The sequence below is a fragment of the Syngnathus scovelli genome, chromosome 4, assembly GCF_024217435.2.
Source record: "Syngnathus scovelli strain Florida chromosome 4, RoL_Ssco_1.2, whole genome shotgun sequence".
Classification (NCBI taxonomy): Eukaryota; Metazoa; Chordata; class Actinopteri; order Syngnathiformes; family Syngnathidae; genus Syngnathus; species Syngnathus scovelli.
The window spans coordinates 5981465-6006819 of record NC_090850.1 but is presented as its reverse complement, the minus strand read 5'-3'; the positions used below and the strand labels follow the sequence as shown (position 1 = coordinate 6006819).

General features: G+C 43.7%; 1 long non-coding RNA gene across 1 annotated transcript; it reads right to left on the bottom strand.

Moving 5' to 3' along the window:
- Positions 1–1217: 1217 nt before the first annotated feature.
- Positions 1218–4238, bottom strand: LOC137840275 (uncharacterized). Its single transcript, XR_011086809.1, has 3 exons — positions 3567–4238; positions 2832–3089; positions 1218–2703 (listed from the first exon to the last, which is right to left on the bottom strand). It is a non-coding gene; the product is annotated as an uncharacterized lncRNA (long non-coding RNA).
- Positions 4239–25355: the final 21117 nt, after the last annotated feature.

Sequence of the window (25355 nt, the reverse complement as noted above, 5' to 3'; positions counted from 1 at the left end):
CAGGGAGGTACGTGAGCTCCTGAGGGCACGCAACGCTGCTTTCAAGTCTGGGGACAAGGAGGCCTTCAAGACTGCTAGGGCCAACTTGCACCGGGGCGTGAGAGTAGCCAAGCGTGCATATGGTCAAAAAATCAACTCACACTTCACAGACACAAAAGACCCAAGACGCCTGTGGCAAGGCATCCAGTCAGTCACAGACTACAAACCATCCCCCCCACCGTGTGAGGACAACATAGACTTCCTCAACTCTCTCAACACCTTCTTCAGCCGGTTTGAAGAAAACAACACCACAACACCCACAAAAACCCCAGTACACCCAGACAGCACAACACTTCAACTGGACCCAGCGGACGTGAAGAGGACCCTACTCAAGGTGAACCCCAGGAAAGCTGCAGGTCCAGACAACATACCCGGGCGCGTGCTCAGAGACTGTGCAGACTCACTCACTGACGTCCTCACAGACATCTACAACACCTCTCTGAACCAAGCCATCATACCAGCAATTTTCAAAGCTACCACCATCGTACCACTACCCAAGAAGTCACCAGCATCATCACTGAATGACTACAGACCCATAGCACTCACTTCCATCATGATGAAGTGCTTTGAGAGACTGGTGAAGGCCCACTTAACATCCACCCTCCCCACTACTCTGGACCCATACCAATTTGCCTACCGCCCCAAGCGCTCCACTGATGACGCCATAGCAACAGCACTCCACCTCTGCCTGGCTCATCTGGAGAACAAAAACAGTCACGCGCGGATGCTGTTCATTGACTTCAGCTCTGCGTTCAACACAGTCATCCCCCAACATCTGGTGAATAAGCTGAGTGCAATAGGCGTCAGCACTTCACTGTGCAACTGGCTGCTGGACTTTCTAACGAACAGACCGCTCATCACCTGGTGTGATAGGAACAATCTGCTTCTCAACGTAAACAAAACAAAAGAAATCACTGTGGACTTCAGAAAGAAACAACCAACACACATCCCACTCATCATCAACGGCAGTGCAGTAGAGTCTGTGAAAAGCACAAAGTTCCTGGGAGTGCACATCACTGATGACCTCTCATGGACTACCAACATCACTGCGCTGGTCAAGAAGGCGCAGACACGACTCCACTTCCTGAGAAGGATGAGAAGAGCCGACCTCCCCACCTCTGCTCTCACCACCTTCTACAGAGGTGCTATTGAGAGCATCCTGACCAGCAGCGTCTGTTTGGCATGGCAGCTGCCTAGCTGCAGACAAAAAGGCGCTGCAGAGGGTGGTGAGGACAGCAGAAAAGATCATCATGTCACCCCTTCCAGCCATTCAGGAACTGTACACTTCACACTGTACCAAGAGGGCAATGAACATCATCAAAGACACTACTCATCCTGCACACAGACTGTTCTCCCTTCTACCATCAGGGAAGCGGTACCGCAACCTGCGGTCCCGCACAAGCAGACTGAGTAACAGCTTCTTTCCTCAAGCCATCAGACTCATGAACACACTGAGGAAAACCACTTGAACATTCCAAAGTCACCATGCCACTTGGCACTTTACTCTTGCACCTTATATACAGTTATACACTTTTTCACTTTACTTCTATGACCACTGATTGTACTTCTGCTGCTGTGTATGTATGTGTGTGTGTGTGGGTCTGTATTGTCAATACTCTTATTACACACCGTGTGTGTGTGTGTGCGTGTGTGTGTATGTGAGAGAGAGTATTTTATTGTATAGTACTGCACATGTTTATCAGCATGTTAGTGTTTGAATGACTGCAATGTGTAAGTGTGCATTGTCTATGTTTATGTTGTGAATGAATATGTCAGAGAAAGAAATTGTAAATTCAGTATGACTAAGTTAGCTGTGTGTGTGTGTGTGTGTGTGTGTGTTGTGTGTATGTGTGTGTGAGAAAGAAAGAGATTTATGTCAATGTCTTATTTAAATGTTTTTAGTTAATCTGCACATTGGAGACTGGTCAATTTCAAACTTCTGTGGTAACCCTGTTACATAGGATTTTTGACAATAAAGTAAACTTGAACTTGAACTTGAGAAGAGCAGTGGGGAGTGGACACACCCCTGGGGAGCGGCAGAATTGGTGGTCCGGGTGTCGGATGTGATGGTCCCCAGCCTCACATGCTGCCTCCTGTTGGTCAGGAAGCTGGTGATCCACTGACAGGTGGAGTCAGGCATCGCGAACTGGATGAGCTTCTGGTGGAGGATGTCAGGAGCAATGGTATGGAACGCCGAGCTGAAGTCCACAAACAGGATCCTGGCATACATCCCTGGGGTGCCCAGGTGGTGCAGGATGTACTGCAGCCCCATGTTGACCGCATCATCTACCGACCTGTTCGCCCAGTAGGCAAACTGCAGGGGGTCGAGCAGGGGGCCCGTGATGACCTTCAGGTGGTTCAACACTAACCTCTCGAAGGATTTCATGACCACAGACGTCAGGGCGACAGGGCTATAGTCATTCAAACCTGTGATGGCGGGCTTCTTGGCCACCGGTACGATGATGGAGCTCTTGAAGCACGAGGGCACCTCACACAGCTCCAGGGAAAGGTTGAAGATCCATGCAAAGGTGGGTGCCAGTTGTTCAGCACAGACTTTCAGGCAGGAGGGTGAAACGCCGTCTGGGCCTGGTCCCTTCCTGACCTTTTGTCTCCGGAACATCTGACACACCTCCTCCTCCCGAATCTGAAGTGCGGGCGCGGCTTCTGTAAGAGAGAGAGTAGGTGATAACGATGATGGAGGTGTGGACAGGGTGGTTGTGGGGGGAGATGTGTATGGTGTGTATGTCGATTGTGATGCAGGAGGTCCTGTTGTGTGGGTGGACTGCTCAAACCTGCAGTAAAACCTGTTTAGCTGGTTTGCAAGCCTTGGGTTCTCCACAGGACATGGGGTTGGTTTCTTGTAGCCCATGATGCTCTGCAGACCTTTCCACACTGTCGAGGGATCAGGATTGGCAGAGAGGTGTCTCTCCAGGCTCTCCCCATAACACCTCTTGGGTTTCCTGATCTCTGAGTTCAGTGTGTTCCTGGTCTGGCTAAACAGGTCCCGGTCCCCACGCCTGTAGGCCTCCTCCTTGGCTTTGCGCAGCATCCTGAGGTTTGGTGTAAACCAAGGTTTGTTGTTGTTGTACGAAGGTCTTAGTCTGCACACACAAGTCCTCACAAAAGCTGATGTATGATGTGACAGTATCGGTGAGTTCATGCAGGTCTGAAATTGCAGCTTCAAAAAAATCCCAATCAGTGCAGTCAAAGCAGGCTTGGAGGTCCTGCTTTGACTCCACTGTCCACTTCCTCACAGTCCTCACCACAGGCTTAGAAGTTTTTAATTTCTGCCTATAGGTTGGGATCAGATGAACTAGACAGTAGTCCGAGAGTTCTAAAGCTGCACGTGCCACAGAGCGGTATGCATCCTTTATTACGGTGTAGCAGTGGTTCAGTGTCTGCGTCCCTCTGGTGGGACACGTTATGTGCTGTCAGTATTTGGGGAGCTCATGTGTGAGGTTCGCCCTGTTAAAGTCACCCAAAACAATGATTATTGAGTTTGGTAGTATTTTCTCCATGTCTGTTACCTGTTCAGCCAGCAGGTGCGTGGCTTCAATCGCTCGTGCGTGTGGTGGAACGTAAACAGCCGCCATTACGATCGAGGAGAGCTCACGTGGTGAATAAAACGGCCGGCAGTTTATGAAAAGTGTTTCTAGGAGAGGGCTGCAAGACTCTTTCAACACCGTAACATCAGTACACCAACGTTCATTAATGTAGAAACATAGACCACCTCCCTTTGATTTTCTGGTGAGCTCCGCGCTGCGGTCTGCCCGTAGTAGCCGAAAGCCAGTTAGCTCTGCGGCGTGGTGCGTCCGTCAAGCCACGTTTCAACGAAGCACGAGGCGGCGGATCTGCTGAAGTACGTGTTCCTTGAAATGAGAAGCAGCAGTTCGTCCATCTTGTTCGCCAGGGTGCAGACATTCGCCATTTGACTTGATGGTAGGGGAGAACGGAACCCTCTCCGCCTCAGCTTCACGAGAGCTCCGGCACGCTTGCCACGCCGCCGTCTTCGGCATGCTAGCTTGTAGAGCGCCGCCGCTCCGGCCAAAATCTCCGTCAAACAGTCTGGGTTAGAGAAAACTGCAGAGAAAGTACCAGGAGAAGATGTCCGATGTTTTCTCTGGTAAAAGTGACCCGGGATGGGCAGCAGAAGACGCAGAAAAAGGCGGCCATCCGCGGCGCCATCTTGAATAGAAAGAAAGTTCACTCTGCAGTGGTTCTCAAACTTTTTTCAGTGATGTACCCCGTTTAAAATATTTTTTCAGCCAAGTACCCCCTGACCAGCGCAACGCATTTCTGGACAAAAAGAAAGAGGTACAGGATTGTGCCATCAGTGTTTGATTTATTAAAGTTAAACAACTTGTAGCAATGTACCTGACAGACACATTAATGTTTCAAACATTGCATATAGAAACAAAAAAGATAAACAGTAAACAGTGACCACCAATAAGGCAGAAACCCTTTCAAAACTCAAATACTGTATGCAGAGCACTGCTATTTTATATTAATGTTTCTTGTAATAGTCTTTTGCAAGGAAATAAAAATATACATAACTAAAAATGTGTTCACAAAAATAAATTAACTTAATTATAAATAAATATCTTGTTTACCAAATAAATTGATAACTTAATAATAAATAAAGATTTGCTCATAAAAAATAATCAACTTAACCTCTTTTGGGATAAAAAATAAACTTTTTTTCTCTCTTAAAATTGAATTGTTGCATTGAACATTTGATTTTGATTTGACAAGCATTGAACAAGCTGTGTGAGAGTGGATGCGCTCAACTTCATCTGGTGAGTGACAGGAAGCATGCTTCTCTTTGCTTCAGACAAGAGAAATGGGTTTCTCACCCATTCCAGCTGTGACGATTTCTCCCCCATGTCAGCCAAGTAGCAATGAAAGCCCTTTATCAAGTTAGCCAAATGTCCCACTATGACTAACTTCACTGGAGCTGTCTCCACATCTTCATTGGAGAGAAAAGCATCCACCTGAGGAAAGTGGTGTGAGTGCGAGGATGGATGGTTGTTCGTCTTTGTGTGCCCTGCGATTGGCTGGCAACCAGTTTAGGGTGTCCCCCGCCTATTGCCCGATGACTGCTGGAATAGGCTCCAGCACGCCCGCGACCCCCGTGGGGACAAAGCGGTACAGAATATGGATGGATGGATGAATGGTAGTAAAAACTGCAAGCAATATCTTTTTTTTTTTTTTAATGAAGGCAATTTGTAATTTTAGTAATCAAAATTTGTCTTTAAGGGCCACATAAAATGATGTACCGGGCAGTATCTGTCCCTCGGGCCTTGAGTTTGACACCTATGCACCACACTCTCTGATGTCTTTCATTTTGCTTGGATGTCTTTTGTTTCTTTGATGTGTCTTGTATCCATTTAGAAGTCCTGTACCAGTAGGATCGCTCAGGGCCGCTTCATTGTTTCAAACAATAATTGATACTTTTGGTTTAATGCGGGCAATAAATGGAAATACTTCCTCAAATGTAATGGTATTACCGTACACTACTGTTATGTCTGTTCATTACTTTATAAAATTACAAGTTTTGGCTCTCTGTCAACGTCACGCAAGCAATCAAAGCTACAGCAGATGTAATATTACTTCCACAACCACGACTGCGCTCTCTGAGTAACTGTCTCTGGCAATTGCCTCATTTCCGTCTCATATTGGATAAATTGATACTTAATACTTTTAATGCTGCTTTGTTATAGTCCCCCGATTCCGTAGTGCCTTTACAACTTGAAACTCGTTCTAGGAGGGTTACTTCTTGGTTCCCGGAAGAAGGACGCACATTTAAACAATCATGCAGGAAGCCTGAGCGCATATTACATGGAAGTAAACTTGAAGTCTTCTATCAGGCATGGTATGACAGCCTGCTGAAATACAAAGAAGCGCTCGTTTTAGCCAAAACCAATTATTTCTGTAGAATTATCGGTCTCAATAAAAAACTTTGATACTGTGGCAAAACTAACGCAACAGCAACCGACCTCCAATAGCACCCCCGACTCAGCCAACAATTTCATGGAATTTTTTTACTCAGAAGTTTCAGTCCATTAGGGATGAGATTGCGGAGACCATTCCAAAGATCCAGTCAAAACCTGTGATTACTAAAGTCAAATAAGGCTGAGCCTCTCTCATTTTGAGGTGTCCTTTGAAAGTTTTACACAACTGGTTAGTGTGGCAAGATAGACAACTTACTTATTTGACGCGCTTCCTGGCAAACTTGTTAAAGAACAATTCCATTTTTAGGATGGTCCATCTTAAATATATCTGGCAGTGTGCCAACAGCCTTTAAGACTGCTAAGCGACCAAACCTTGACCCAGAATGTCTCAGTAATTATAGGCCAGTTTCAAATCTTCCATCCATTTATGTTACATGTGGTTTCCCGCAAGGACCGGTACTTGAACCTATACTGTTTAGTATGTACATGCTTCCGCGAGGTGACATTTTACATAAATATAACATAAGTTTTCATTGTAATGCGGAAGACACCCAATGATATATGCCATTAGAAATGACAAATCCGTGTGATTGCTGTAATCTTGAGGCATGTCTTGCTGAGATTAATAATGACTGGATGTCTCTCAATTCCTTACTTCTTAACACAAATAAAACAGAGATGTTGATAATTGGCCCTGCTCGCCATCAGCACCTATTTAGAACACCACTGTAAATCTTGATAAATGTACTATTAGCCAAAGTGCTGAATTTCGTCGTGTTACATTTGGCCAGACTCTCTCATTTTGGAAACACGACTGCACCTACATCATTAGAACAGCATTTAATCACCTCTGCAATATTGCAAGGCTTTGTCCCATTCTTTCAACACGTGATGCAGAAATGATTATTGATTACGCCTTGATTACTCTAATGTTTATTTCTTTGGTCTTCCCATGTCTAGTATTAAAAGTTTATAGTTTGTACAAAACACTGCCTCCAGACTGCTCACAAGGACAAGAATGTTTGATCATATTACCCCGGTACTAGCCTACTTGCATTGGCTTCCGGTCCACTTAGGATGTGACTTCAGGGTTCTTTTACTAACGTACATATAAAACATTGCATGGCTTAGCGCCTTCCTATCTCGTCGACCTAGTTGTAACATACATTCCATCTTGAGATCTTCGTTTACAATACGCTAGTCTTTTGGGTCCCCAAGGGCCAAAAAGAAGTCCACAGGGTCAAGGGCATTCTCGATTCAGGCTCCAAAGTTTTGGAATGGCCAACCCTCAGATATCAGAGCTGCTGCCTCAGTAGAAACATTCAAGAAACAATTAAAAATCTATTTCTATGCTATTGCCTTTAATTAACCTGTGCTGGCCCATTTGGCTGCATTTTGCGCTCTTTCTCCTGTCCCCCACCCCTCCGTCCGTCTTGAAGAGGGGGCTAGGTAATCCCCAATCTCAATGTTGCTGTCTGCATTATACAGGTGCTGGCCAGTAAATTAGAATATCATACAAAAATTGAATGATTTCAGTAATTGCATTCAAAAAATGAACTTTTATATATTTTATATTCATGCATTGCACACAGACTGATGGATTTCAAATGTTAATTTATTTTAATTTTGATATTTATAAGTGACAACTAATGAAAACTCAAAATTCTGTATTTCCAAAAATTAGAATACGGTATCTCAACGAATTAGAATATTCCTTTTTTTTTTTTTTGTTTTTAGAAATGTTGGCCAACTGACGACTCAATACTTGATCGGGTCTCCTTTTGCCTCAATTACTGCATTAATGTGGCGTGGCATGGAGTCGATCAGTCTGTTGCTCTGATAGTCGCCTTCAGCTCCTCTGCATTGTTAGGTCTAGCCGCTAGACTCTAGCGTATTGCATCTTCCTCTTCACAATACTCCATAGATTTTCTAAGGGGTTAAGGTCAGGCGAGTTTGCTGGCCAATCAAAGACCATATCATGGTCCTTACACCAGGTACTGTTGAGTTTGGCACTGTGTGCAGGTGCCAAGTCCTGTGGGAAAGTGAAATCTGCATCTCCATCAAGTTGGTCAGCAGCAGGAAGCATGAAGTGCTCTAAAACCTCCATTGACCTTGGACCTCAGACAACAGAGTGAGCCAACACCGGCAGATGAAATGGCACCCCACGCCATCACTGACACTGGAAACTTTACATTGGACTTCATGCAATGTGGATTCTATACTTCTCCGCTCTTCCTCCAGACTCCGGGACCTTGATTTCCAAAGGAAATGCTAAATTTACTCTCATCAGCGAACATAACCTTGGACCACTCAGCAGCAGTTCAGTCCTTTTTGTCCTTAGCCCAGGCGAGACGCTTCTTACGCTGTCTGTTGTTCAAGAAAGGCTTGATACAAGGAATCTGACAGCTGAAACCCATGTCTTTCATCCGTCTCTGCGTGGTGGTTCTTGAACCGTTGACTCCAGCTGCAGTCCACTCTTTGTGAATCTCCCCTACATTCTTGAATGGGTTTTGTTTCACAATTCTGTCCAGGGTGCGGTCATCCCTATAGCTTGTACACTTTTTTCTACAAAATTTCTTCCGTCCCTTTGCCTGTTTATTATGTGCTTGGACACAGAGCTACGCGAACAGCCAGCCTCTTCAGCAATCACCTTTTGTGTCTTGCCCTCCTTGTGCAAGATGTCAATGGTCATTTTTTGGACAACTGTTAAGTCAGAAGTCTTCTCCATGATTGTGTAGCCTCCAGAACAAGACTGAGAGTCAATTTAAAGGCATTTGCAGGTGTTTTGACGTAATCAGCTGACTAGTGTGGCATCAGGTGTCTTCTATATTGAACCTTTTCAAAATATTCTAATTTTCTGAGATACTGAATTTGGGGTTTTCATTAGCTGTCAGTTATAATAATCAAAACTAAAACAAATAAACATTTTAAATACATCAGTGTGTGCAATGCATCAATATAATGTACATTTCACATTTTGAAACACATTTTGAGGCCTTTTGTGTTTCTTGGGGTGTTCTTCTGGGTATTGAGGGGGGCTGTGTGGCAGACATCAGGATCATTTATGACATTTACATCATTTACCTTATTTAGGCCTCTCACCAACTGGCCTGCAGTTAGTTTTTTTTTTCCTTTGTTACTTCGTAGTCTTTGTTGCTTTGCCTTCGATGACTAGTAACTTGTCTAGAAGCCGGTTGCGCTCATGTCATCAGTATCATCATCATCATCATCATCATCATCATCATCATCATCGGTTTAAAGTCCGTTTTCAAGGCGCCGCTGGGTTTGACTGGGTTCTTGATATGGCTTTCTTCCACCGGGAACGGTCCATGGCCATCTCGTGGTTGATGCCGAGTGCCTTCATGTCGGCTGACACGGTCGTCTGCCAGGTCTTTTTAGGTCGGCCACTGGGTCTTGTTCCCTCTACGTTATATGACATAACTTTCTTCACTCAGTCGTTCTCGTCCTTCCTCACTACATGTCCGTACCATCACAGTCTGCCTCTCCTCACCACATCCACTATGGCCTCCACTCCCATCTTCTTTCTCAGCTCTGCACTGGGTTTTTTCTCCCTCATTGACACACCACACATCCATCTGATCATCCTCATTTCTGCTCTGTTTAGTTTTTCTTCGTGTTCTGTTTTCAGGGCCCATGCCTCACTTCCGTACGTCATACTACTTCTGACGCAGGCTGAGTACACTTGGCCTCTCATCTTCAGGGATGGGGCCTTAGATGTTAAGAAGGGCATGAGTTCCCTGAATTTCTTCCACCCGCTTCTCACCCTTGTGGTCACTGCTAGGTCCACCCCCCCCATCAGCGTTAAGCATGTCTCCAAGGTAGCAGAAGCTGTCCACCACCTCGTACATCTCCCCATCTACTATGAGCCCCTCTTGCTCAGCTGGGTCTGCTTGGGCGACTTCTCCCCTGCACCGCTTGCATTTAAAGGTCTCACTTGCAGCTAGTAGGCTGCCTTTTACTCCGCTGCATCTCCGGTGTACCCATCTCTGACAACCCTTGCACCGGATAGAGTTAGCTTGCACTCGCTTCCCGCAAACTCCACATGGCCATGCTCCTGACCGTAGTACCACTCCCAGGCCAGCACCACCCACCATGACCTTTGATTTTGCCGCATTCACCTTCATTCCTTTCACTTCCAGGCAGGTCTTCCAGGCTGCTAGCTTCCTAGCTAGGTCTTCTCGACTGTGAGCCATCAATAGTATGTGTTTTATATACCCACTCTGAGGTATGAATGCTGCTGGACAACTGAATTTCTATCTGTCGACCGACCGACCGACCTACCTACCATGTGTAAGATTGTGTACAAAACTACAAACTACAAGACACATTTTGCGTGGATTTTCTGTATTAAACACGGCTGTGTCTTGGATTTTTGTGTAGGGATGTACTGAGAGACTACCTAAATGACACAATAATAACAGAGCGAGAGCGACTAATTTACCAACAGCAGGTGTAGCATTTGAAGCTCAGCTTAAGATGGAGAGATGAAAGTTATTGTAATAATTATAATTAATTTCTTGAAATTATGTTATATTTGATGTATGTTGGCATTCACACACATACACACACAAAAGGGCATTTTGGGCATCAGTGCCAAAAAGGCCTGTCCCAGGGCACCTGCAGCCCCCCAAAGCCCACCAGTACCACACTGCACACTGTGCCTAGTGTGTACACAAAATCATTAAACAGGCTGCTAATGGCTACTGCCAACTTATATGATCTTGAATAGCAGTAGTCAAACATAGCCTAAAACACATCCATTCCTAGCCATAGAAACTCCTCTGGCACACATGATTTAACATACAGTACATTTCCCACTTTCACACTGCTCACAGTGAAGCCTTCAACTGGAATCACAGTTTATATGAGAACAGACCTTTTGACACAATCCCTTATTGACCCTCAAGTGTTTATGCACATCCTCAAGGCATGAATAGACAACAAACACAGGCACGAAAATTTAGGCAATTTGGTTTCACGCCTCATTGTGTATACAATCTAAATGCTTGTCAGATATTATTTTGCCACTGATGCCCTTCAGCTATGAAAAATGGGGATGAGGTTGTTATTTGTATACCAGTGCTTGTGGCCTTGTAATGGTCAGCCAGAATAAATTTGAGGAAATGAGGAACACATCCAGTAAATAATCATCACCATTCTGCCCCTCGGCAAGCTCAAAAGGGGTGGTCGGGTTGGAGGTGTGGGGGTCATGCCAAATGATATGCCAGGGTCTGACAAGGGACCAAGACCCAGAGTTTGCACCCCTCCGGAAACATCAGCCTCGCTTCCACAATTTGTTCACGCGACACTCCAGTTGGCACATGACGGGTGCTTATTTATGTTTCCCGCCTTTTGCGTATTGCAGAGTTGCATCTGAGCCCAAGATAAATGCTGCCTCTGCAAAGGGTGTTTGTTCAAAATTATTTTTGTTATTCAACCAGTGATACTGGTCATACCACTTTACAACATTATACTACATTATCAACTGACTGTTATTCTGTGTGCTTTACTGCCCCTTGTAGTACACCTCAGTAATTTCATTCTTAATAAATGCTCACAAAACAATGCCTACTTTTTACCCTAACCACATGATTCACCCAAACTCAAAAGCTGTCGGCACATTTTGGTAGTACTGATGACTAGTGACCAAAATGTTGTGACGTAATCATGATGAAATTAAGTCAAATTACTCACACATCTAAAATTACATTTTATATCAACATAAATCAGTTATCACACTCACATATGAAGAAAAAGAATAATCATCTTTATTTGTCATGTTCAGACAGACATACAAAAAAAATTCACCTCTGTATTTGACAGTATTGACAGTATTTGTAGACAGAGCAAACACACTGTTACGGGTGAGAGATGGCGGATGTTGTATTTTGTACACATTTTTCTGTCAGTTGGTTACTTAAAATGGAATCGGTGCTTGATGAAAATCTTGATCACTTGGCTGCCCATCCAGTTCTAGTGATCAATCGGGGGTCACATACGTCCCAGACAGATAGCCCTCATCTATCCTTACATCAAAACTGAGGTCCGTATTTCTAAAGAAGAATCGTCTCAGAGAGCGCTTACCCCAAAAAAATTCCCAGCACGGAGTCTTAAGTCCTAATGAGAACAATTGTGTTTTCACAATTGCGTCAGAGTTCGTCCAAGGTCGAGAAAAGTTTGCAAGATTTTCACCAGATGTTAGCCAATTGTTTTAGTGATTTTTCTTGTTACAAGAAAATGTTCAACATTCCCTTGCTTCAAGAAAAGTGCAGGCGAAGGTCAAACCATATACTATATTACTGGGTATTACAAGTACCAATAAACTGAACTTACCTCATAGTATTTTTTGAAGTCAAATGAAGTCACACCGCCCCGACAGCCCTTCATAATAAACTTTCATCTGCTCTCACTATGCTTTTTCAAGTATAGTAAGAAGAAAACCTATAACTAACTACTTACTATAAATATAAATAAAATAGCATTTCTGCTCAAAAAGGAGAGGGAAGACAACATGCTTATATAGTCCCACCACCTATTCAACAAAAATGTGGCACAGTATCACAGTGTAGTTCTTGATTAAGTTAAAGTTAAAGATTACAATTGATTTGTAACATATTTGCATCAGTCCAATACAGTACAGTAATCCCTCGTTACATCGCGGTTCGTTTATCGCGGTTTCACTACATCGCGGATCTTTTTTCCAAATTAATTTTTTTTTAAGTCAAAATAAAACTTCTAAATTGACGAATTATGGCACAAAACTTGCCCACACGCTAGCAGAAGGCAAGGAGTGCCCACACAATTGCAGTGCGTACACTTATTGTCACGTCCCTGCGTCACCGGACTACCAGCCAAGCCCCAATCAAGGAATTGCCAGCACCTGCTACAGCTCGTTAGGTCCACTACTTAACCTCTATGCATTCTGCCAGTGGTTGTCAGTTCGTCTCCTTACCCTGCCCGTGACACCACTGCCTTTTGGTCCCCTGAACGATCTCTGTTGCCAACTGTTTCCGTAAGCTGACCGACCACGCCTGATCGCCGCCTATCTTGACAACCTGCCTGCCTCCGACTACGCGCTGTGCTCTGCTGCTCAGCCACGCCAGACCGCAAGTCCAGTGTTCCACTTCCCCTTTCCCCCTTTTCAATAAAGGATCGTGTGCACTTGGTTGTCCTGTCTCTGATCCGTGACAGAACGAACTGACCAAATATGCAACCAGCACACAGTCCCTCCGCCCTGGACCGCCTGACCCACATGGAGTGGGACCTTAGCAAGATCACAGAGGAGATGGCGACATTGACGAGGATCGTCCGGCAGCAGCAACAGCAGCTCCTGCAGCACCATCAGCTCCACCAAGAACTGGTAGAAGCTCTCAAAGCCCTTAAAGATTTGGCTCCTCTGGCTGCTGCGACCCAATCTGCGCGAGCCCTGTCCACGACCGTTCCACTCAGCCCCACCGATCAGCCCGCCGTTATGTCCACGCCCCGTCCTGCCCCGGCGCCCAGGCAGCTCGTGGACGTCCCGGAGCCCAGACTCAGCAACCTCGCGAGGTTCGACGGTGATCCCAAGTACGTCCGGGCCTTTTTGACAAACTGCCGCGTCTTGTTTAACCTCCAGCCCATCACGTTCGCCACGGAACCAGCCAAGGTGGGTTTTGTACTTACTCACCTTACGGGCGAGGCATGGCTGTGGGGAACGGCAGAATATGAGCGGCAGGGACCCGCCTGTTCGTCGTTCGATGCCTTTGCAGCTGAAATCCTGCGCGTGTTTGACTTGGGCTCAGCCTCGGAAGATGCCTCCGAAGAACTCACCACGCTGCACCAACGCAGCAGATCCGTCGCCCAGTGCTCCATCAAGTTCCAGACGGTGGCGCGTCGGAGCGACTGGAACGCCGCGGCTCTCATCGGCACCTTCCTCCACGGACTTGCGGAGTATATCAAGGACGAGATGGTGTCCTACGAGTGCCCTCAGACCTTTGAAGAGGCCATGGACCTGGCTGCGCGGGTGGATCGGCGGATCCAGTCAAGGCGACGCGAGAAGAGGAAGGTGACTCCGCCCCCCCGTCACAGTGACACCAGCCCGACACCTCGGATGTCAGGGAGAGCACCTGTTTTTCCGCCTGACCTGTCGTCCGCCAGGGATCCTGTCCACGTAAGCCAGCGCACCTTTACTACTCCTCCCACCAAGCCCGGCTGGCCGGAACCAATGGAGATAGGACGCACTTCCCTCTCGGCAAGGCGGCGTCGTAGACGCCTCAGAGATAGGCTTTGCCTGTACTGCGGGGGTGAGGGCCACTGGGTGGCCTCTTGCCAGAAGAGGGCTAGGAGCACCCGCCTAGCAGGGATCCGTTTGGGAACGGTTTGCTTGCCCCCTGCCACCTGTCGCGACTCCCTGCCCCAGACCCGGTCTTCGACTCCAGCCCGTGCCCTTGCCTCTCGGCCCTCCGCTTCTTCAACCCGTAGGCAGCGGCCGCGGGCCCGGTCTCGTCGTCAGACGCAGCCTATGGCTCTGGCTCCTCTTCGGCTGCCGTTGCAATGTCCGCAGCCTGGTTCTACTCCGGCTGGCGAGGCGTTGCATTCCGACCGGCATCCTGCTCGAAGTCGTCCGGAAGAGACCCATTTGGTTCCCGAGCCGGCCCCCAGGTCGGCATCTCCCGATGCCACTGCTGAGGAGGAGGACTGGGCGGTGGTGCCACCTGCTGACGGTGCTTGGTCAACGTGTTCGTCTGACTCCGACTTGTCAGATTGTTGTTAATGTGCGTCTTGGGTTCCCCCCCTCCCGGTTCCCCCCCTACCGCCCGTCTTCCTGCTCTGGCTTGGGGTTCTGTTTTTGGGACGTCGGGAGCCGTCCCTTGGGGGGGGGGGGGGGGGGGGGGTTCTGTCACGTCCCTGCGTCACCGGACTACCAGCCAAGCCCCAATCAAGGAATTGCCAGCACCTGCTACAGCTCGTTAGGTCCACTACTTAACCTCTATGCATTCTGCCAGTGGTTGTCAGTTCGTCTCCTTACCCTGCCCGTGACACCACTGCCTTTTGGTCGCCTGAACGATCTCTGTTGCCAACTGTTTCCGTAAACTGACCGACCACGCCTGATCGCCGCCTATCTTGACAACCTGCCTGCCTCCGACTACGACTACGCGCTGTGCTCTGCTGCTCAGCCACGCCAGACCGCAAGTCCAGTGTTCCACTTCCCCTTTCCCCCTTTTCAATAAAGGATCGTGTGCACTTGGTTGTCCTGTCTCTGATCCGTGACACTTATACCTTTTTATAAAAACATTTTTTATAATAACAAGTTCTAAAATCATATTTACAGTGTTGTACCTTGTTATAGAAAAAAATTTATAACAATAAAAGAGTTCTAAAAACATATTTACAGTATGTACATTTGTACTTTGTTATAAAACAATTATAATAATAAAAGTTGTTCTAAAAACATATTTAATGTATGTGTTAGGAATTCTCCATGTTAATTATGTTATTCAGCCGTGCATTGATTTGAGGTAGGGTGATTTATTTTGCAGGCCGTTTTCAGGCGATACCACTTCCTGTTTCACGTTCGTGTATCGGTTACAGTGGTACAGGAGTCATTGACAATGTAAGTGAGTCTCCTAACAAGAGAAATGAACGATTGCATGTGTCTAACCTTTAGGAGAATGTAGTATTGCTCCAAATGTTCGTTTAATTCCTTTAGTGGTCCGTTTTCGCATGTTAGCATGATCACGAATTAGCATCTTTCCGCTAACTCGTTAGCCTGCCCAGTACTTCTTGTTAGAATGTTAGACGCACACACATATAATATTTATATTTTCAATATTTACACAAATTTTTTTGTATGTTATTTATACTATTAATGTATTATTTACATGTTTGAAACAATTATTTAATGTTCTAATAGAATATGCACTTAAATGGTTTCATATACATTTATTGACACACAAAAAATGTACAGATAATTAAAAACAAATGTACAGATGAGAGGGTGACCGTACTTCGCGGAATTCACTTATCGCAGTGTTAGAGATTGGACAGTACATCCAAATGCAAGGTGAAGCAGACTTTATTGTGGGGGGAAAGGGAAACGGTGGAGGGCTGAAGCGGCGCACGGGAGAGGCTGCACGGGAGTGACCTGTGTCACTCCAAATCATCAAATCCTTCAAACTCTTCATCCTCCGTGTTGCTTACAAACTTTTTTTTTTTCATTTCGCTAAGACTAACCTCCGCTTTTCACCAGTCCCTTACAAGTTTCTCACTAACTCCAAACTTTATTTCTGCTGCTGGATTACCTTTTTCTGCTGCATATTTTATTATATGCAGTTCGTAATCTGCAGAATATGATTTTCTTTTCAGAGTTAGTACAGCCAATGGTGAATTTATCAAAGCAGGCCAAGAGCGCCCTCATCCGGTTTAGTCTGAAAATAACATGTGAAGTGAATCAACTTCACAATGACGGTAATGACAGAGTGACCAAAAAATAAAAAAAATTGTTAAGCCCTTCTCAGTTGATACGAGTTACAGCCAATGGTGATTTGATTTGACTTTATTAATTCATGCTTGCAGTGGAGCCAAAAAAGGCCCCACTGAAAAAACAGCAGAACTTTACAATAACAAGAAATTTAAATATTAAATATTTCAAAAAAAAAAAAAAGACATGTTTTTCAAGGCAGCAGGGCATGGAAAAAGTTCTTGGCATGGGCATGGAAAAAATGTCAGTTCTGGTGGCCATGCTGTTTTGCTTGTTTAAATAATGTCTAAATAATGTCATTATACAGCCTGACTGCAGTATACAAGGTGGAGTTTCTCAGCCTGTTGGTCTTGGCCCTGGGTTTAAATTCAGTCAGCTTTTGTTGGTTCCTCAAACTCCTGGCATTGCAGCTGCCTCGTGTCGGAGGTAGCAGGTCATGCATAGGGTGTTGCTGATCATGCATGTCTCTGACCAGCTTCACTGCAGCCTCCTCCCTCCTGGTCTGAAGTGATGGTAAGGGTTGTGAGAAGACGCCTGCTCTCCTTCTGATGAATTTGCAGGCACATGCCTGGACTCGCTCGAGCTCTCTTTGTTGTCTTTTAGAGCAGCCCTCCAAGAGCACTGAACTGTACTCCAGACACGGCCTAATGACAGTGGTGTAGATAGTGATAAGGTCATCTGCAGGTAGCCCGTGTCTCCCCATCACTGTATCAATTGGCAGTAATGAATAATTTCTAAACAGTGGTGCCGATGGTTCCTATCTATTTGAAAAAGAGATTATTCTTAGGAACTTCTTTTGTAAAATGAGTAATTTGTTGAGGTATGTTGGATATGTGGCTGCCCAGATTATGTTGCGGTAATTGAGTAAAGGAAACAGGAAACTATAATACAGAGTGAGATGAGCAGAAGGATGGACCAAGGGACAAACTTTTCGTAAAATACCTAGCATTTTCATAGATCTTTTGCAAACCAAATCAATGTGTTCGGACCAATTTAAGTGTTCGTCTACTATAACTCCTAGGAATTTGGTGCTAGTAACTTGATGGATTTCGTTATTGTTTATGTAAATTTTGGTCTGATCTTTGGGGTAAGATTTGTTTGTATTGCAGAAGATCATGAAGTTAAATTTTTTTATATTTAGTGTCAACTTATTTATTTTGAACCATTTTGTAATAGCGTACAACTCAGCATTCACACTTGCACTGAGGGAATTAAAATCATCGTGGGTGGCAATGAGGTTGGTATCATCCGCAAATAATAAAGGGAGAAAATTTGAACAAGACATGGAAAAATCATTTATGTACACCAAAAATAATAGAGGACCCAATATTGAGCCCTGCGGGACCCCAAATAGTATTTTAGATCTGTTGGAAGAACAACCATTTAAATATACATATTGTTCTCTGTTGGCAAGATAGTTTGTGAACCATTTCAGGGCAGAATCCTTCACTCCATATCTCTCTAGCTTAGCGATAAGGATCTTATGGTCGACAATATCAAATGCTTTAGTTAGATCTAGAAAGACACCAAGAGCGAATTTCTTATTGTCAAGAGCTGTTGAGATATGATTGACAAGCTGAAGCAGTGCATGCTCAGTGGAAAACTTTATGCGGAAACCATATTGATGCTTGTAAAGAGTATTATTTGTTTCTAGGTGCTTTGCCAATCTTGAATAAACCAATTTTTCTAGAATTTTGGAGAAGCATGGAAGAATGGATATAGGCCGAAAATTACCATATTTATTTGTCTCGCCAGCTTTGTAAATAGGAATGACTTTAGCAATTTTTACTTCTTGGGGTACAATGCCAAATTTTAAAGATAAGGAGAAAATGTGTGTTATTGGGATTATTATTGAATGGATGATTCTCTTAATAAGTAAGCTTCTGATCTCATCATGGCCAGGGGCCGAGTTTTTCAAGCTCATGACAATGCTGTAAACTTCCTCAACACTAGGAGGGTCAAGAATGGAGAGTGAAGGAAACTGTCCTTTAATTAGGCAACAGGGGCTTGTATCAGAAGTTGAGAAGCTAGATGCCAAGGTAGCGCCAACATTTACGAAGAAATCATTGAAACCATTAGAAATGTCTACTGGGTTTGAAAGGGCTCCATTTTTCCCCAGCATCTCATTTGGGGTAGATGTTTTAGATTTTTTGCAATGTAATAAATGGTTGATAAGATTCCATGTTGTTTTGATGTCACCAGAGGCTTGAGTAAATTTATCAGCATAGTAAGTTTGTTTGGTTGTCCTTAGTAATACTGTAAATTTATTTTTATATTTCTTGTATGTTTCTATATTTATAGGAGTGGGATTTGCAATAGATTTTCTATAAAGTTTATTTTTTTTACGTGAAGATTTTTTTAGTTCATCCGTTATCCATGGTTTCCCTTTGGAGTTATTTTTACGATTAGAGATTAAAGGAAATGAGGACTCTAATGCATTTGTGAGTATTGTTAAAAAGGAGTGATAGGCTTTGTTGACATCTTGCAACAGGATAACCTCATCCCATGACACAGAGCTGATGATAGATATAAAAGATACCATGTTTTTCTCGGTAAATTTGCGGAATTTCATTTGATCACCAGTATAACCTTTGATTTTGGACCACTATCATTGTGGATGAAATTGAAGACAGGAAGATGATCAGATACATCACAGATCAACAGGCCAGATGTTATTTTGTAGTCTAGAGAATTAAATAAAATGTTATCAATGAGAGTGGCCGTTGAGCTTGTGATCCTGGAGGGTTTGTTAATAAGAGGGAAAAAGTTACTGGAGTATAATGTATTAAGGAAGTCTGTTGTATGTGACTGCTTAGTTTCAAGTAAATTAATATTATAGTCACCAAGTAGGACACACAATTTATTTTCTTTGTTTATGATTTCTAGAGTGGAGTCAAGGGCTTCATTGAAAGTGATTTTATCAGAGTCTGGTGGTCTATATATACATCCAATTATCACATTTTTGTTGTTTATAAGTGAGCAAGATGAAAGTTCTATAAACACAGATTCTGCTATAGTCATATCAAAGTTACCACTTAGATCCTTTCTGGGAGAGAAATTGAAATTATCAATCACATACAGTGAGACTCCTCCACCTTGCTTGTTTGGTCTACATGAGTGTATAGGAGTGTAGTGAGAGAGAGGGTAGCTAGATGTATTATCAACCATCCAGGTTTCAGTAAGAGCTATTACTGAAAAGGAATGTGTTAAGGTTGATAAATAGGTTTGCAGACTATCATGATTTTTAGAGATACTCCGTACATTAAAGTGAACAGTGGAGAGTACATTTGTTAGGCAGTGGCCAGGAGGAGTATTGCACAGTTTGTTAAACATTTCTTCAGAAAAATATTCGCATGACAATTCAACAGATTTTAGGGCAGTGTAATTAGTATCTGGGTTCAAGAAGGACTCATAAATACCAGCAGTAACATTCTCTAGGTCAAATGAATTAAAGTTAAAAGTCCCAATGATCATCGTCACACACACATCTGGGTGTGGTGAAATTTGTCCTCTGCATTTAACCCATCCCCATGTGATTTTAATCCATCCCCTGGGGGAGAGGGGAGCAGTGAGCAGCAGCGGTGCCGCGCTCGGGAATCATTTGGTGATCTAACCCCCCAATTCCAACCCTTAATGCTGAGTGCCAAGCAGGGAGGCAATGGGTCCCATTTTTATAGTCTTTGGTATGACCCGGCCGGGGTTTGAACCCACAACCTTCCAGTCTCAGGGCGGACACTCTACTACTAGGCCACTGAGCTGGTTCCTTTTAGTTTCCTCCCTTGCTTCAAAAGATCCACTTTATGTTTCCTATTGACGAATTAAATAATAAAGAGTCTAGATTCGGTGGGACAGAGATTCCTGCATTTTTGAGAGTGTCACTGGATGCCATGAAGGGTGTAAGGGGACGGTCTACTTGAGTTGGATGTCCTCCCCGCCAGTTTCTGTTTGCCATGTTGTGCTCGCTGTAATCCACCATTCTCGTCAGGAGGGTCCAATAGGTACCAGTTTATGGTCATCAGTTCAGCCATTGTAGATGTTAGGTTGCACCAGGCCATAGATCTTCAGTTCTTCCAGTTCACTCACAACGAGGGTTTTGACATCTTCTGGTGTTGCTCCGTTTGTTTTAATCCATACTTTGCAGTTTCTGACCCACGTTGCGAGAATCTTGTTTTCCTTCTTCAGTTTGCGTGCGTTCCAGGCTATCTCAGCATTCTTCGTAGTGAGGTGTTCATTTAGGTAAACACCCGTTCCTTTTAGTTTCCTCCCTTGCTTCAAAAGATCCACTTTATGTTTCCTATTGACGAACCGAATGATAATTTTCGGAGCATCTTTTGGTCGTTTTCGGTTTCTTGGGAGTGTGTGACAAGCGGCAATGTTTCCTTTCTGGAGATCCATATGCTTACTCTCGAAAAACTGTACTACCTGATTTTCCAGCGTTGACAGTTCATCCGATGGAGAGTCATCTGTCGAGGGATCCGGAGGACCCGCCGGCCTGGCATAGGAGCGGTGTGTTGTTTTAAGACCAGTGATTATGAGGTCTTCTTGTCGGGAGTACTGCTCCAGTGCATCTACTCTCCGTACAAGCGACAGGATTTTTTTCATCTTTCTCCTTGGATAATTTCTTAAGCTCCGTTAGTTCAGACGTTAGCTGGAGCAGGGTGGCTTGCTGCTCTAAGAGTGTGGTAAGGTCTTGCCGTATTAAGTCAATGGATGATTTGAGTTCATCGTAGCCCTCATTTTTTTTGGGCGGCATGGCGAAAAGTTTGGAAATGAAAACCAGCTAGCCGCTAGCACTCCGTTTTGCCGCTAGCACTCCGTTTGAGTTGGCAGATGCGATTTTGAAGCGATCCAACTTACTGCTAGTGTCATGAGGAAAGGATGCCAGGAAAACCAACTTGTACCAGGTCGTGCCAGGACAGCGACAAAGACCGTGAGGATGACGACAAGAAAGTGTGTCAGCACAGCGGAAGTTGAAGTTTTAGGTCCAGTATATTTTGCATCAGGATCCCGTGGTCGATTTTATTGAAGGCTTTGGATATGTCTGCCAACAGTACTCTCACCGTTGTTGGTTTGGAGTCAGTTTCAGTGAGCCAGGTGTGCATTGCCCTGACTAAGGCCGTTGTAGTACTGTGCTTGGGCAGATATGCATACTGGTTTTTACACACGTCGAGCACTGTGGGCATTAGTTTTTTCAACACAAATCTTTCCATTATTTTCCCTACACAAGAGGTTAGTGAGATGGGAGGCCAGTCTGATATTGAGCCAGGACCTTGGCCTTTGGGTATGGGACAGACGTTTGACTCTTTCCATATATCAGGGACACACTCCTGCTGGTATGAGCAGTTGGCCAGGTGTGTAATGACCAGGGCCAGGTCCTCTGCCTTTGATGAATTTATCAAAGCAGGCCTAGAGCGCCCTCATCTGGTTTAGTCTGAAAATAACATGTAAAGTGAATGTACTTCACAATGACGGTAATGACGGTGTGAATGTGTATGAGTGACAAAAAAAATGTTAAGCCCTTCTCAGTTGATATGAGTTACAGCCAATGGTGAATTTATCAAAGCAGGCCTAGAGCGACCTCATCCGATTTAGTCTGAAAAAAATGTGAAGTGAATCTACTGATGACGGTAATAATGGTAATGACGGTAATGACGGTAATGACGATAATGATGGTGTGATTGTGTGTGAGTGACAAAATAAATTGTGTTAAATATTTCACATATAAGTCGCTCCTGACTATGAAAAAAGGTGTGATTTATACTCCGAAAAATACGGTAACTATTATTTATCACTATTATCAACACCATATTTCCTCATTACTTAATAATACATGATCTAATCCATGCTTGTTCTTTTTTTCTTTATTCTTTTTATGTATATATGTATGTACAGACTAATTGATACTCATACCAGGTTTAATTTACCTAGGTGTTTAGGAGGGATTAATTCCTTTTTCTCCCGTTTTGGATCTGCTGCCTGAGGTAACGAGTCCATGACCAACCCTTCCATTATTTTAGTGTCCTGCTCTGTGCATTAAAAGAAACAATGTTTAAGAGACTGCTCCCCAAAGATACTGTCCTCTTGCAGCCGTCTCCTTTTTGTCTGCCCTGTGCTGAGGTTTGTGTTGATCGAAAAGGGAATGCATGGTTGTGTAATATATAAATAAATAATGCATATGCGCATACGTATATACACACATTCATATATATGTACAGTAATCCCTCGCTACATCTCGGTTCATTTATCGTGCTTCAGTACATTGCGGATTCCTCCCCAAAATAAAATAAAAATTCTAAATTGAGGAATTATGGCACAAAAGTTGCCCGCACGCCAGCAGAAGGCAGGGAATGCCCACACAATTGCAGTATATACTCTTGTACCTTGTCATAAAATAAGTTGTTATAATAATAAGAGTTTTAAAAACATATTTACAGTATTATACCTTCTTATATTTTTTTTTATAATGAGTTCTAATAAACATATTTACAAACATATCACAGTATGTATGCACCTTGTTGTAAAAAAGTTGTTATAATAATGAGTTCTAAAAACATATTTGCAGTATGCATACTTGAGCTACAGCTACTAATGTTACACACACACACACACACACACACACACACACACACACACACACACACACACATAAATTTGGGCACCCCAACAGAAAAATGACATCAATATTTAGTAGATCCTCCTTTTGCAGATATAAAAGCCAGTTACGTCCAAAGTTCGGCCCGCGGGCCAAATCTGGCCCTCGGTGAGATTTCATATGGCCTGCAGCTTCGGTCTTATAATGCATTATTTATGGCCCGCCTGCACTGTCAAACTGAATAAAAAAAATCATGAAACTTGAAACTGTAATTCCTCCTATTACCAAAAGGTGGAAGCATAACCCCTCTCCGCTCATTTCTGCCACGGCGACTGCAAAGAAAACGAGGAAAGTTGACATTGAGGACCGTCGCTTTCAAGAGAAATGGGAATTACAATACTTCTTCACTGAAAATCAAGGCAATTGTTTGTCTAATTTCAAAAGAGACGGTTGCCTTGTTTAAGGATTTCAACCTAAAGAGACACTATCAGACTAAACATACTAACACATACGACAAGCTAACAGGGAGTGACCGCGCTGATAAAGTGAAGCAGCTCCAAGCTGAACTGGCATCACAACAGCGATTCCTCACGTGGGGCCGTGAGTCAAAATTAAATCAAAAGTAAATATTACTCAGTATTAAATATTACAAAGTGGCCATGTTAATACTGTTGATGTTATGAACGTGTAGACCGGACACAAACTATTCGTTTCTGAAAGATATTGTAAATGACGAGCAAAATTCACTTGTTTTAAGTTTTAATAATAACAGACAACTTTGCATTACTTATGACTCCTGTTTAAAATGTTCATGAGGCAAAAATAATTTTAAACTCATGTAAATTTAAGGTACCCTAATTTCCGGTGTGTAAGCCGCACCAGCTAAAATTCGGGAAATTTAAAAAAAAAATTCTTACATAAACCGCTCCGGACTATAAGCCGCACGTGCACACACGTTTTTTACAACGAAAGACAGTACACAGAAAAAGTTTTAATAAAATACTTTAACATGTCTTTCTAAACATTGCCTGTGACGCAGCAGTAGTACCGCAGCAACACGGAAGTGTGCACGCGCGTTATTAACAAAGAAATACTGGACACAGAAAGCTTTTTTAAAGTTTTAATAACATACCTTAACATTTCTTCCCAAAATCTGCCTATGACGCGGCAACAACACGGAAGTAACACAGCACTAATAGGGTTTGATTAAACCCAACACAATGTCATCAACATCAATTGCCTTTAGCTTAAAAGCGGCATCATATGCATTTCTTTTGTCCCCCATAATGACGGTTTGTGTATAAAAGCTTCCTTTCAGTAATGTCCGTCTTGATCGCGTTCTGCGTGATGCGCGAAATGTTGTGAACACAAACTAGCACGTCTTCTTCGGCGCATTATCTCTTCTTCGCCTGTCTCGCTCTTGCTTCCTGCTAGAGCGCCCCCTGGAGGCCGGAGGCCAGAAAAATCCATAAGTATGCCGCGCCGCCATTTAAGCCTCAGGGTTCAAAGTAACCTTCTGAATAAAATGCATTAAAAGTTCACATTCATTACAACTTGTTTTTGGTGAGCAAAATGTCAGAAGAATTGAATTTAAATGCTGATTGATTGGGTTTTAATACAATGCAGATGGTCCAAACAGCGCCACTGCTTTGTGTAATCTCTGAGTCACATGGCAGAGTAAGAGAAAGGGTTTAGAGCACAGGTGTCAAACTCAAGGCCCGGAGGTCAGATACGGCCCGCCACAATCTATGTGGCCCGCGAATACAAATTGTGCATCAAATTCGTGTGTCATTACTAGAATTGCAAATTGTCTTCACTTTTAATATCTTTTTTTAAAAATATTTGACCAGTTTTTACTCATCTGATTTGAAAATGAGTTATTTGTCAGTTTGTTTTGTAGCTTTTACTATATATAATAGTGTTAAGAGTAAAAGTGATCAAGTCATCACAAAAATCACGAAAAAAATCTTATATAAGCCGCACCTGACTATAAGCCGCATGGTTCAACGTTTTCGAAAAAAGTCACGGCTTATACACCAGAAATTATAGTATTTCATACAGTTTGTTCAATGTTTACCCTGAGTTGCTTATATTTGGTTATTTTGTCATTTAAAAAATAAAGAAAATTGGGACAATGAAACTTGTTTTATAACAGTGTGTCTTTGCATGAAATCTTTGTCGTTAAAAATTGCTGAAAAAACTATTGGCCCCCGGGCCCCTTCACTTCATCAAATCTGACCCTCCTTGCAAAAAGTTTGGACACCCCTGCTCTAAACATTTCCTATAGCTTCCA